Here is a 14,621-nt window from a genome sequence, read left to right on the forward strand (position 1 = left end):
ATCTAAATGTTTTAGGGGATTTAAGTTAATTAGGAATGTTTCATCAATATGTTTGTTTCTCTGACCCTAATAGTTCCATATTCTCTTATATGCTCAATGATTTTTGCTTATGAATTCAACATTTTTCATTTTAATATGTGGGAATCTAGGGAATCCATGTTGGGTATCTTTTAGTCCAGATAAAATTTGTATTTGTTCTTACATGGCTCCAAGGGTACTATTTTTCTGAGATGCCTTGTCCCTTGTAAATACAAGGTACACAGGTTTAGTGTTAGCACTTTAACCCAGATTCAAGATTGTGTCTCTGAGTTATTATTAGTATTTCCTTCAGGCTTCCACACTTTTTAGCTTACTGGTATTTGTTTGTGTTTGCTTTTTTGAGAAGAGGAAATGTTCCACAGAGATTTTTCTTCCTTCTTTGAATTTCAGATATTAATAATAATGTTTTATGTAGGATCTAGTTATATTAAGATTCTTTTCAGATTTCCTGGTTTATTATATCCCCAGACAATGTTGTCCCATAGTATTTTGTTGTCCTTTGTTTGTGAATGATTTCTTTTTTCAAGTTCCTTATTACTACTTGGACAAAGTTTATAGTTTTAGCTTCTAAAAACACTCAACAATAACTTAAAATATATTATCACTTATAGCATAGTCTGCAGTATATATAATATATATATGTATATATATATAATGAATAACCTCTAATGTGCAAAATATTGAATAGTTTTGCTTATTTATTAAATTGTAAATGGCAGTTTCAAGCTAAAATACATGTGTTCTTTAGTGCTCATTGACAGAATGACACGTGAATCTTCATATTAGGAAGAATCTTTTTCTAATTGGGGAAATTTTTTTTGAAACAAATCTTTAATTGAGAAGATACACTCTCAGTTTGCTACAATTCATAGTATATTTCATTTAATCTTTTTTAAATGTTTATTTATGTATGGTGGGTGTGTGTTTGTGTGTGTGTGTGTGTGTGTGAGAGAGAGAGAGAGAGAGAGGAGAGAGAAAGAGAGAGAGAGAGAATGAGTGGGACAGCAGCAGAGAGAGAAAGAGAGAATCCCAAGCAGACTCCATGCTGTCAGCCCTGACCCTGATGTGGGGCTTAAATTCATGAACCATAAGATCATGACCTAAGCTGAAATCAAGAGTCAGACACTTAACCAACTGAACTCCCCAGGCACCCCAGTTAATCTTATATATTACAATAAAGCTGTTGAAATATTTAATAATGCAGAATGATGATATCATAAGTGTGCATATATAAAGCTCTGCAAAATTAGTTTCCACAGCAAATTTGTAGATAGAATTAATATTGTGATTTTATAGATGAGGATACTTATACTCAGAAAATTTAAGTAATTTTCCAAGCTCAAACACATGCTGAATCCAAACTAACTTATTTTTCTGTTCCAAGTTGAGTATACAATTCACTGAATCAGAAAAAACTATTTTTTTTTGTCTATAAAACATTAATTTGTCTCAACACCAATCAAAATAGATCATTAGCTTTCATTTTCCTGCATTATCTGCATTGCCTATACCATTTGTTTTTTTTTCTGATTTTTCAGAAAGGTTTACATAAAAAAAAGAAAATTATGTGAAGTCTTTTTCAATTTTTTCTGAGCCAGTAATCTGTCAAATGAAGTAAGACATGCGAATATTATTGCTGATTGAAAATTAATCATCCTTTTTCATATTTGTCCATATTTGTTTCAACTGGGATTTCATGAAATAATTTAAATTGAGCATGCTTTTGGTAAATTACTCAAGTGCATTCAGTATTAGATATCCAGATTAAGTGACAAGAATCATTTCTTGATGAAAGTTAATTTTAATTAACTCAAAAACTGTTTCTATATGTCAGATTGCAAGTGACAATATATTTTCTTTCTGTCTCTAAGGAGCAACTGTAATTGGTCTATCTACTGAAGATAAGAAAATGTAATAGTTTTTATTTCCCATTTATTTTAGCTTATTCAAATGAATGTAAGCTTTCTTCATAGTTTAGCAAAATGTAAATTACATAAATATTTTAAGAGTAACTGTGAAAATGAAGCTCTATGAAGTAGTTAAAAGAAGAAAAATGCACAACACACTAATTGTACTAAGAAGTACATATATGTGTTATGTAGCTATATTTGAAAATATCATCTCTTATTTTCTTTCCTCCTTTAAAAATCCACAGGACAACTTTTGCAGCTGTTCAAATTGGAGCAACAGGGATGTGATTTGCTGTTACATCTGAAAGTTCCAAAAAAATCAGGCAAAATAGATAAAGCAACATTTTTTTTTAAACATTAGATATCAGGCGATGAAAGACAGTGATCCCTGAGAGACAGGAAACAGATGAAGTGAGGCCCACAGCTTTGAGAGAGTTTAGAATCCACAGCATGGGTGGGGCAACTAAAGCTGAGCCTGGAGGATTTCATAAATTGAGGAGATGAAGCTAACAAAACCAATCCAGTTATAGTTCATTGGACAGACTGCTAGAAATGAGAGAGCTTCACAAAGGGAGAGAACTCTGGAAATCTGCAGAGGGTACCATAAGCATTCTGAAAAATTACTCATTAGAACAAATGTATGAGGAATCAATGTTAGAAGAATAACCATCCAAAGAGACAGAGAGACTCACACAACACTCCCACAGGCTGATATCAATGCCTTATCTCATGAGCTGGATTAGAGAAATTCACAATTCACAAGGCATTGAATAGAGGACTCGGGGTGATCTGGCCTCAATACTCGGGGATAATTAGCCATAGACTGAGCCCTGCTCAGGGCCTACCTACCAAATCAGAAGTAAGACTTGAAAGGATCAAATCATTTAGAACTAAATATACTACATCCCAGAACAAAGGTTAAGAAGATTTATAAGAGTGCAAAAATATCCAGCACCCAAGAAGGTAAAACTCATAATGTCTGATATTCAATCAGCTATTACTCAAGGTAGTAAAACACAGCCCACCATGGAGAGAATAATCAATCAATAAAAACTGACCTGTATTTTATAATCAGCAGAAAAGGATATTGTAACTGTATTACATTTGATCAAATAGTTACATAGAAACACAAAAGATATAAATAAGACACAAATCAAGCATCTAGCAATAAAAACTACAAGAACTGAGATGAAAAATACACTGGGTGGGATTAATGATATTAATGGGTTAAAATGGGTAATTAGGCATGACAAAAGAAAAGTTTAGTGAAATTGGAGACATCGGAATTGAAACTATCCAAAATAAAGAGAGGAACAAAAATTAACTGAAAGAGCAGAAATGAGTTGTAGACAACTTCAAACAGAGGGGTGAGACAAAATTTTGAAGGTGTATGGCTTTAAACTTTCCAAACTTGATGGAAATTATAAATTCACAGGTCGAAATTTTAGGATGTATTTCAGAGGTGCAGCCAACTGGACTACCTGATAAGTTGGATGTGGTGTTTGGGAGAAATGGAGTCAAGTACCATATGATCCTGCAATACTACTTCTTTCTATGAATTTATCCAAAGAATTTGAAATCAAGATCTTGAAGAGACATGAACATTTCCACAATCTTTGCAGCACTATTCACAATATCTAAGATGTGGAAACAACCTAAATATCCATTGACAGCTGAATGGATAAAGAAAAAGTGGTAGATATATACAATGCAATATTATCTGGTCCTTAAAAGGAAGGAAATTCTGCAATATGTGACAACATGAATGAACCTTGAGGATATTATGCTAAGTGAAATAAACTAGTGAAATAACTAAATACTGCATAATTCCAGTTAGATGAGGTATTAAGAATAGTTGAATTCACAGAATCAAAGAGTGGAATGATGGTTTCCAGGGGATGAGAGAAGGAAACGTCTAAGCTCTAGACATCTGCTGCACAACATTGTACCTATAGTCAACAATAACATATACACTGAAAAAAATTTGTTGAGAGTAGGTCTATTGGTAAGTGTTCTTACGATCATAAGGTAAATAAAAGAATGATTTTTTAAAAGAATGACTTAAGTATGATTTTTTAAAATCTGAGCTAATGAAAGAATTTATCTTATCTGACATGGGAATTAAGGAGGATAAAAGAGGAGGGGTTTTGTTGTTGTTTTGTTTTGTTTTTAGTTGTAGATACCTTGAGTTTGAAAAGATATCAGATGTCTAGGTAGAGATATCAAGTATGAAGTTATGAAGTTATATATGATCTAATGTCCAGGGCAGAGGTCTAGGATGGAAATATTAAGCTGAGTATTAAACCGAGTAAGTCAGTGTATAGATGATGAGACTGGGTGGATATCCAAGGGATAGAATCTGGATAGAAAAGATAAACGTTCCAAACTGAATCCTGGGGTATTAACTTATTAAGCAATTGATGAGGAGAACATACAACAACAACAAAAATAATTAGAAGAAATAATGTTGGGGGAAATAGAAAAATCAAGAGTGTGGTGTATCCTGAAAACCAAGTGTATATAAAAAATGTATAGAGGGACGCCTGGGTGGTTCAGTATGTTAAGCAACTGGCTTTGGCTGAGGTCATGATCTTGGGGTTTGTGAGTTCAAGCCCTACATTGAGCTCTGTGCTGGTGGTGCAGAGCCTGCTTAGAATTCTCTCTCTGTGCCCCTTCCCCACTTGCTCTCTCTCTCTGTCTGTCTGTCTCTCTCTCTCAAAAATAAATAAACTAAAAAAAAAAAAGAAAGAAAGAAAACGAATGTATGGGGAAAAATAAGCAGTTGTCTCTGTTAAATGCTACAGTTTGCTATAACATGGTGACGACTTGAAGTTTACCTCTGATTTTAGCCAAGTGAAGGTCATTGACAATCTGGACAAGAGTAGTTTTTGAAAAGCAGAAAAGTCAAAGCCAGATGAATGAATTTAAGAGAGAAACATTAAGGAAGAAATTGGATAGAAGGAGTATAAACACTTTGCAGAATTTCATTCAAAAGAAGTGTCGATAAATGGGACAGGAACTAGTAGGAAAAGAAAAGGCAAGTTTTTTAATGATGGGGGAGATTTCACCATGTTGTACACCGTTAGGAACTATGTGTTGAGCTGCACAGAGTCAGAAGTAGAGTAGGTGGCATTTAACTAGGCTGTGAATTTTTCAAGGAAGTGTGATAAAGGAATAAGGAACAAGAGGACCATTCTTTAATTGTGAAACTGTATTTTCTTCCTTCGTATGCTTCCCTATTTTGGAATTGTCATCTACCAGAGTTGTTAGCAACTTAAACTTTTTTTTTGTTTCCCCAGATAGTTCTTGGTTTGAATCTATATCCTATTTCTGAAGTGTCTAATGTTGAACAAATTAATTATCTCTGTTCCTCAGATTCCTCTTTGACAAAATAGAGTTAATAGTAATATCTATCTTCACAGGATTATTGGAAGAATTAAATGAGACAATGTGTGTAAAGTATAATGCACAGTGTCTCAAATAGAGCACATGGCAAAAACCCAATTATTGCTGGCTATTTAATATATTAAATATATTTCTGGTTGTTTACTTATTCATTTCTGATGTAATTATATTGTTCTTGCTAATCTGAATGACACATTTATGACTTAAAAATTGACCTTTCACCTTCCACTTGTGTTGTAAATATTTTTTCTTTTTATTTGTTTCAAATTTTTGTTTTACATTACTCTGTATCTACTAAGTTTTAAGTTGTATGTAGTTTAACCTACTGATCTTAATTTTATGTCTTCTTTCTGCTTTTAAGTTTAGAAACAATTGTCTTATTGAAGAATTAAATAATATTTACAAATATATATTTTTTGTTATCTTACCATTTAATCCTTCCTTCTCTATCTTACCATTTAATCAGTTCGGGTGTTCTTTCATAATGAAAAACATCTGTGATGTCTTTAACAGCATGAAAAAGGCCATCTATTTTTGGCTATCACCAACCGTGCCTCCTTTTCTTGTATTCAGAAGAAATCACATTAGCTTATGTGTGACTTTGTTCACTGACAGGTTTTTATTGAGCACATGCTAGATATTAGGTAACATTCCAGATGCTGGAGATAAAGCAGTGAATGACTCAAAGGCTGAATCATACTTTCCTTTGTGGAGTTTAACTTCCATACAGAAAGAAAAACCCTAACAGAAAGTGTCAAAATTGCAACTGAAATGGCATGAATAAAACAAAAGGTAGAGAATAGGAAAATATGGGAATAATAGGAGGAGGGAACTGCTTCCTAAAATTTGGTCAAAATCATATTCTATAGGGTGATGTTGAAAAGAAAGCAGGAAGGATGAGAAGAAATTTTGCAGCAGTAAGGGCACTGCTCACAGAACAGTCACCAGGTACAAACTGGGGGAGGGGTTGAGGTTATTAAAGAAAAGGGAAGAAAACATTATGGTTAAAACAGGGAAAGATGGCAGAAGATGAAGTCATAGTCAGGGGTCACACAGTATGGTAAGAAAACATCATAATTACAGCTCATAATAAATACTTAATAAATAGACGAACAGTTAGAATGTGCAATTAAGCTTTTGGGATTTGTATCACATAACTGAATAGATTTTATGAAATATTATTGAACCTTTAGCTGGCATGTTAAAAATCACTTTTATATTAAATAAGAATGGCCTTTTGATTTTGTAACCATTCCACTTAAAGCTAATGTTTCTCAGATGTACTGATATTATTGTTATGGTGAAAAAAAGTGTCTTTCAAATCTAATACCATAATTTTGTACAATAAAAAAACGATTTTGGAGACAATGAATGATTCAATTCAAAATACAAGTTGAGTGAAATTCTCAAATACTTTATTTCTTGTAGCAAGAAATAAAAACTAAAAAATGAGAAATAGAGACCACTTGACAATGAGAATTAGCCTCATTTGTAATATTGAAGGGCCTTTTCTGAAAGGGATGGCTTATACGATTGTTCATTTTTGGCTCAAGAAAACATTTGTCCAGAGATAATGAATTTTCTTTATTTATAAAAACATTGAATGTTCTAAAATGCACTTATTTACAGGTATTTACTCATCTTAAAAACTACTGACAACACTATTACTACTATTAACATTTATTCGATCAACACTATGTACCAGGCACTGTTATAAGAACTATTTTGTGTGTTTTAACTTATTTAATTATTTAAACATTTTTTTAATGTTCATTTTTGAGAGAGAGAGAGAGAGAGCACACAAGCAGAGAAGGGGCAGAGAGAGAGGGAGACAGAATCTGAAGCAGGCTCCAGGCTCTGAGCTGTCAGCACACAGCCCAACTCGGGGCTCAAACTCATAAGCTGTGAGATCATGACCTGAGCTGAAGTCAGATGCTCTACTGACTGAGCCACCCAGGCGCCTCTTATTTAATTATTATAACAACATAACAACTCTATGAGATGAAATTTTTATCACTTGTTTTCAAGCAAAGACACTGAAATTCAAACTAAGTTACATCCCACATTTGTAGAGCTAGTAAATGTTAAAGTGGGGATCTAAACCTAAGCAATTTGGCAATAACAGAGCGTAACTTCTCTGCTAAAATGTTTATATGTGTTTTTCATTTTTCCTCTTCAATTTGGCCTTGTTGATATTAGATTCATTTTAAATAATCATACAACAGTACTGTTATCTGGTGCAGTGAAAACGAATGGTGACTCCTATCTGTTAAAATCATCCCTAATGATAAAGCATAATTTAAGTTGCAGAAAGATTTTTCTTCTCTTCAGTCATATTAAATTAACAGTAAAGTTAGGCGGCCGTTTTATCACTTTTTCACCACAGAAGTCTTGTAATGAACATAGTGTGTTAAGCCTTTCTCGCTCTGCCCTCATACACTGATTTTGGGGTCAACAGTGGTGAACAGTGTTCAGGGAGGGGCTTCTAGAGGCAGGGATTGCTAAACTAAGAGTTGAATGATGAGCAGGAAAGTAACAAGAGGATGCTTCAGAATGATAGTATGTAAAGCATGTGAATTTAAAGAAAAAAAGAGAGAACCATGTAGCTGGAATTATAAATTGATAAAGTAATGGGATTTTATGTTCAACAAATAAGGAAAAGCAAGTCACAAAGAGTCTTATAAGCTAAGGAGACGTTTGGATTTAATTCTATGTACTTTGAGGAGATATTGAAGGTTTATGTATGGTAATAAGAGGCCAATATTTTTTTCAAATTTTTTAATGTTTATTTTTGAAGGAGAGAGAGTGTGAGCAGGGAGGGGAAAAGAGAGAGGGGGACACAGAATCTGAAGCAGGCTTTAAGCTGTCAGCACAGAGCCCAATGTGGGGCTCGAACTCATGAGTCGTGAGATCATGATCTCAGCCAAAGTCAGACGCTTAACCGACTAAGCCACCCAGGTGTTGCAATAGGTCAATATTTTCATTCTAGAAGCACTCTGGCTATAGTGAAGACAATGGAAAAAGGAGATGGAGGAAGACTGAATGCGGGGATATCACTTAAAAGATTTTTGTAGTGATCTTAATAGAGGATGGTGTTTCTTCAAGTAGATTCAGGAAATGTGGGCATGTATATATGGATTTAAGATCCAATTAGGAGGTTGAAGAGATCTCAGCAACTGATTAGATACAGGTTGTAAAGGGAGAAACAAGATCTAAGATTAATTGTGTTTCTGGCTTTCAAAACTGGATGAATAATAAGAATGGCACCACTTACTAAAATGAAGAGAGCATTGGAGGACACACATTTAGTTGGAGTGGGGAGTAAGTTGGGAAAGGAAGATAATGAGTTTGGTTTTTTTGAGTTCGCAGTCCTTGAGGATCTGAAGGAACTTACAGCAAACTGAACCAGAGCTAGAGATTTGGAAATAATAGCAAAGTTAGTATTCCCTGAAGCAATGGCTGTGGATGACATCAGGAAAAAATGTGTCTGAAACAGAGAACTGAATTTTTAAGGCCTAACATGATGGAGGAACACTGTCATTTACAAAAGAAACATAAATATAAAAGCCTCCAGATAATACCGGAAAAAAAAAAAAAAAGACTGAGAGGGTCACTATGGCTTTTACAAATATACTTTCAATAGAAAAATTTTAAGATATTAAAGTTATTCCACTTCACCAACATTCTTTTTTTTTTTTTTTTTTTTTAATTTTTTTTCAACGTTTTTTTATTTATTTTTGGGACAGAGAGAGGCAGAGCATGAACGGGGGAGGGGCAGAGAGAGAGGGAGACACAGAATCGGAAACAGGCTCCAGGCTCTGAGCCATCAGCCCAGAGCCCGACGCGGGGCTCGAACTCACGGACCGCGAGATCGTGACCTGGCTGAAGTCGGACGCTTAACCGACTGCGCCACCCAGGCGCCCCACCAACATTCTTGAGTTGACCTTCCCCCTTAGGTAGATGGACTTGGTCTAGAGTTATACCATACAAATATGCTAACTTGGTAGTCTCAGGAAGACAGACAGAAAATGGAATTTTCTGTTCTTTGGGTTCAGCCCCAAAGAATCCAGATCTAGAACAAGTTTAGGAACAAGAGTCCCATTTGTCTGAAATCACAGATCAGATTGGATCCCTGTTACATTAGACACTCAAATTCCTGTATTTTGATATCCGTGGTGTTTCAATCACAAGATACCTAAAGAACAATTATGTTTGGTACTAAACACATGAAGGAAATGATATATTGTGGTATAGACGTAAAGATACCTCATTAGTCAAAAACTTGAGAAACCTGAGACTCCAAAAGCTATTCTTGCTCTTTTTTTCCTCCTCTTTCAGCAATACACTAGCTACAGTTTTAGAAAATAAAAAAGAAAAATTGTGTTCTGTTTCTGGTTGAAAAAAGTGAATATTTAGAAGAGGTTTTTCGATATAATTTAATATCATTAACTGTCTTTTCCCTTACAATAAGTAATCAACAAATAATTTTATATATGAAATTTCCAGCAATGTATTATAAAAAATTTAAATGTTTATTTATTTCTGAGACAGAGAGACAGAGAGAACATAAGCAGGGGAGAGACAGAAAGAGAGGGAGACACAGAATCAGAAGGAGACTCCAGGTTCTGAGCTGTCAGCACAAAGCCTGATGTGGGGCTCGAACTCACAGACCATGAGATCATGACCTGAGATGAAGTTGGACGCCCAACCGATTGAACCACCTAGGCACCCCTCCAACAATGTATTTTTATTTATTTATTTATTTATTTATTTATTTTTTTAAATTTTTTTTCAACGTTTATTTTATTTTTTTTTGGGACAGAGAGAGACAGAGCATGAACGGGGAAGGGGCAGAGAGAGAGGGAGACACAGAATCGGAAACAGGCTCCAGGCTCCGAGCCATCAGCCCCGAGCCTGACGCGGGGCTCGAACTCACGGACCACGAGATCATGACCTGGCTGAAGTCGGATGCTTAACCGACTGCGCCACCCAGGCGCCCCAACAATGTATTTTTAAAAGTCAACAGTCTTATTGTAGAACAAGTAAGTACCATGCTTCTTGGAATTTTGATCATTTTTTTGGCTCTGTCCAAATCATATGTTTTACAATGGTTTCAACTATCAGCAAAGAAAATAATGGAAGATGAAATGATATTTTCAATCGTGTTTTTCTGAAATGGAAAAAATTTAATCTTTGTGATTACAAGGTATTGTTTGAATTTTATTTTAGTCCAGTCTCATAATGTTTATAAATCTTACCCACCTGAGTTACATCCTTCTCTTCGGTTGAGTGTAATGATAATTCTTGCTGTGATGGAGAAACTGTCAGGTACAGAACGTGTCATGTTTTATTTGTGCAGTAGACTTCATTCGTGTTAAGATCCCACACTGTATGCTTTTCTGTTGGTTTGTTGGGCAGGAGTGTAGAATAAAATGTGACATGTTTTAGTGTGATGAGTCATTTTGTCTCTCTACCTCTAATCTAACACCTTGAACAATGGTTATTTTACCCTTGTCAAGTGACTGTAGGCTATTAAAAAAAAGTCCCGCTCAAGTATCAAAAAAAAATGGAATAAGTAAAGGAGTTTCATATTTATTGGAAGTTTTGTATATACCTCCTGGAGCATGCCACTGATTGTATCACTGAATCCCTGGAACAATACTTCAAGGTAGGATTAACTGTGCCCATTTTACAGATAAGGAAATTGAAGCCCAGGTGGCTTAGGTAATAACTTGAAGCTCCATAGCTGTTAAAGAGTGGAGGTAGAAGTCAAAAACCTTCCCGTTTCCAAGAACACATTACTTTGATTTTCTTTTAGTTTGGAATTTCACAGATAATAGTTATATGTTATATTTTAGAAGCATTTGATAATAATTATAATATTAATAATCAGTGCATATATGGTTCTAATTATGTGCCAGGCACTGCCTTTCATAAATTATCTCACAACAACCCTATGGAATATATCCCATTATTCTTTCCATTTCTGGGAGGTAGGTCTTAAAGTAACTTTAAAACACAATGAATATATTTATGATAGAACTTAAACTGTGTTATGTATTTTTTAAACATAAAGAATGACAACGGAGTAATGCAATAAAGGAAGCAAAAAATAAAAATGATAATTTAAAACTACCACCGATGGGATCAGCTTGCACCACTAGTGGAGAGTGTTATTTCCTTTTAAGTTAAATGTACTTTTGTTTAAGCAAAATACTTTCATGGGCTCAGTTTGGCCTAAAAGAAGAGACACGTGGGGCCAGAGGTGATGAGAAGAAAAATAGTTTCTCTGACTCAGACTGCACCAAGCAGCCAGGCATCTGAAGATATAAGAAGGGTCTTAGATGTCCAACTGAGTGGATGAAGAGATATTCATTTTATTTGAATTATAAAGGAAAAGTAATCTCAGCAGGCTGGAACACTTGGGCCATTTCAACGTACATTTGTGCTTTTATCGAGAGCAATAATATGGACCTTCTAATTCAGAGGCAGTGCATCTGGTCGGAAGTCCCCATCTGATTGAACATCATTGGCAGGCGGCCAAAGAATAGCCTGGATAACATGGAGGGGTTGCCTTATTCCTTGTCACATGTATTTAAGGATTTAACTGTTCAATTTCTCTTTAATCATGATGCATGATCTTGGATTCTTTACAATTCCTCAGGGCAAAGGAAACTAATTCTGCACATATCATGAATAATATAGCATCTCTGAATAAGATGTCAGAATAAGCCCTTTAATGGTCAAGCAAGTTCTAAGTTGAATATGTTGAAGAAGTTTTACATTTGTTGAAAGTTTGAAATAGAAGATTGTACAATAGAACACTGACTCCCACGTGTCAGAATATTGATATGCCAAGACTCATTCCACTATTTGCAATAGATTGTTTGCACCGCATAGTTTTTCAACTGTACATGAGGTTTTTCATAGTGTTTTTTAAAGTACTCAAATATATGTTTTAAACATTTATTTTTTTTTATTTATTTAAAAAAAGTTTTTTTTAACGTTTATTTATTTTTGATACAGAGAGAGACAGAGCATGAACGGGGGAGGGGCAGAGAGAGAGGGAGACACAGAATTGGAAGCAGGCTCCAGGCTCTGAGCCATCAGCCCAGAGCCTGACGCGGGGCTCGAACTCACGGACTGTGAGATCATGACCTGAGCTGAAGTCGGACGCTTAACCGACTGCGCCACCCAGGCGCCCCTGTTTTAAACATTTAAAAAATAATTTAAAAACTCAGAACTATTGGGAATAATTAGCTAGTGGTCCAACATGCTCACTACTCAAATATGCATCAAAAGTAGATTGGATAAATAATTATATAGTATTATAATATATATTTTGTATATATATACATGTATATATATATACACATATGTATGTATGTATATATATTTTGTATATATATATATAGTACACATATAAAATACATATATAGTCATTTACAGATTGGGAATAATAATGTATAGTAGTGTATGGACTGAGAATAAAAAAATTACATCCAATATTATGGATGAATATATGTGATTTCATTAGTTAAAAAACTGATTAAACTAATCCGTTACGTTAAAAGTACTTAATACTCGTGAAGTTGTAAATTGGAAGGTGGTAGGAGGGAGTCTTCTTGGATTCAGATTATATTCTTTTTGACTTGACTACTGGTTACATATGCATGTTTAATTTGTGAAAATTTATTGATTTGCACACTTGTGATTTATGCGTTTCTGTATGTGTATTCTACTTCATAAAAAGTTTATATTAAAGAAATATACACACATATGTATTCATTACATATAAATTCAACATCCTGAATGTATTGATCTTATTTGAAAAACAGGCAAAAGTAATTATTTTGATGTGTTTTGAGAAACATGCTTGCAAATAAGTCATTCTCACCCAAGCTAAAATAACTGGTAGGCTATTTTGTTTTTTATACATATTATAACACTAAGCACTAGCTCATTTTATAAACTTGATCACTTTTATTAGTTGTTCCAGAATTGAGAAAGTGTACATGGCTTCACTTCTGGTTGAAGAGACATTTAGAATTTGTAACAATAGATATCTCTGAAATATTTCATATGTGAATATTAACAATATTTTAAGATGTAGTCAAAGTCTAACACTTTAGATTATTTTTCCAAAGACTATTTTTTAAGTTTATTTATTTATTTTGAGAGAGAGAGAGACAGAGAGAGAGTGGGGGAGGGACAGAGAGAGAATCCCAAGCAGGGTCCACACTGTTACCACAGTACCCAACGCAGGGCTCAGTCTCATGCACCGGGAGATCATGACCTGAGCCGAAATCAAGAGTTGGATGCGTAACCTACTGAGCCAACCAGGCACCATGCCAAAGACTATTTTTTTAAAATGTTATTACACACCGGTGTAGGATAAATAAATCACAAATAAAAAAGGCACAGCATAAGGAAACAGTCAATAATATTGTGATACTGTGGGAATGGGGCCAGATGGTAGTTACACTTGCCGTGAACATAGCATAATGTATAAACTTGTCAAATCACTATGTTGTACACCTGAAACTAATGTAACATTGTGTGCCAACTATACTCAAATAAAAAATTTTGATGTTAATATGTATCTTAAGAGTCACATCAATTATTTGTGGCATAAAATGGGGTAAAAATAAACAGAGATATGGAGTTCTGAAACTACATAGCAACAGGTCGGAAATTTGCCTCAGTTTGTTTCTGAGGTCCTTAAGGAATGGAAAGTTTCCTCACTTTGGAATCACCTACTGTATCTAGCAATATACTCTATGCTTGATAGCTGTCAATAAATAATCGACAGTGAATTAACACTCTTGATCCTTCCATTTGTCTGTAGATGCATATCATGATATAAATCAAGGTTCCATAATTATTGTGATATTCGTGTTCTACAGTGATTAGATGGAAGGGATTGAGTGAAGATACAAAGGAAATATAGAGCAGAAAGAGTGCCTGATCTGAAAAAGCATACTCACTAATTGGTGCTGAATGAACAACACGATTACCCAGATGGTAGAACTTTATAATTATACAGATAGAGAAAGTTTAAAATTACTTTCACTTTTTTCAACATCCTTGGATTACCTCAAGAAAGTTGTCAGGAGCTTTTATTCCTAATATGATTAATTCCTAATTTCATATCATCAGGTAGAAATGAGCCCAATTTTGGTTTTGTTTCTAGTCCATTCTATTAGAGAAACTTTATAGGCTTGGAGAATGCAAGTGAAAAAAAAAGACAAAACTATATATCCAGAT

This window comes from Prionailurus bengalensis, chromosome B1 (genome assembly GCF_016509475.1).
Source record: "Prionailurus bengalensis isolate Pbe53 chromosome B1, Fcat_Pben_1.1_paternal_pri, whole genome shotgun sequence".
Taxonomy (NCBI): Eukaryota; Metazoa; Chordata; class Mammalia; order Carnivora; family Felidae; genus Prionailurus; species Prionailurus bengalensis.